This window comes from Arachis hypogaea, chromosome 19 (assembly GCF_003086295.3).
Source record: "Arachis hypogaea cultivar Tifrunner chromosome 19, arahy.Tifrunner.gnm2.J5K5, whole genome shotgun sequence".
In the NCBI taxonomy this organism is placed as follows: domain Eukaryota; kingdom Viridiplantae; phylum Streptophyta; class Magnoliopsida; order Fabales; family Fabaceae; genus Arachis; species Arachis hypogaea.
Window position 1 is genome coordinate 43,235,301 of NC_092054.1, and position 851 is coordinate 43,236,151.

At 40.1% G+C, this 851-nt stretch overlaps 1 non-coding gene across 1 annotated transcript; it reads left to right on the forward strand.

Moving 5' to 3' along the window:
* The first annotated feature begins 239 nt into the window (after positions 1-239).
* LOC112781416 (small nucleolar RNA R71) lies at positions 240-347 on the forward strand. Its single transcript, XR_003192194.1, has one exon. It is a non-coding gene; the product is annotated as a small nucleolar RNA R71 (small nucleolar RNA).
* The last annotated feature ends 504 nt before the right edge of the window (positions 348-851 follow it).

Genomic DNA, 851 nt, shown 5'->3' on the forward strand with positions numbered 1-851 from the left:
GCCAATATGGCATTCAGAGTATCAATCTCAAGAACTCCTTTCTTCTGAGTCACCCCATTATTCACAGGATTTCTTTCAGAAGTATACATGAACTGGTTATTTGCAACAATTTCAACGGGTTCCTGGGCTTTTGTAGGCGTCTTCTTCAGATGAAGATATCCACCAGCAGAGTGGTCCAATGACATCTTGGATAATTCAGACAGACCATCATAGAATATACATAGGATGCTCCATTTTGAAAGCATGTCAGAAGGACACCTTCTGATCAATTGCTTGTATCTTTCCTAAGCTTCATAGAGGGATTCACCTTCCTTCTGTCTGAAAGTTTGGACTTCCACTCTAAGCTTGCTCAACTTTTGAGGTGGAAAGAATTTGGCCAAGAAAGCATTGACCAACTTTTCCCAAGAGTTCAGGCTTTCTTTAGGTTGTGAGTCCAACCATATCCTAGCTCTATCTCTTATAGCAAAAGGGAAAAGCATGAGTCTGTAGACCTCAGAATTAACCCCATTGGTCTTAACAGTGTCACAGATTTGTAAGAATTCAGCTAAGAACTGATGAGGATCTTCCAATGGAAGTCCATAAAACTTGCAATTCTGCTGCATTAGAGAAACTAATTGAGGCTTAAGCTCAAAGTTGTTTGCTCCAATTGCAGAAATTGAGATGCTTCTTCCATAGAAGTCAGAAGTTGGTGCAGTAAAGTCACCAAGCATCTTCCTTGCATCTCCACCATTGTTGTTATTTTTGGCTACCATAACTACTTTTTTAAAAATTTCTGTTAGGTCCTCTCCAGAGTGTTGTGCTTTAGCTTCTCTTAACTTCCTCTTTAGAGTCCTTTCAGGTTCAGGATCAGC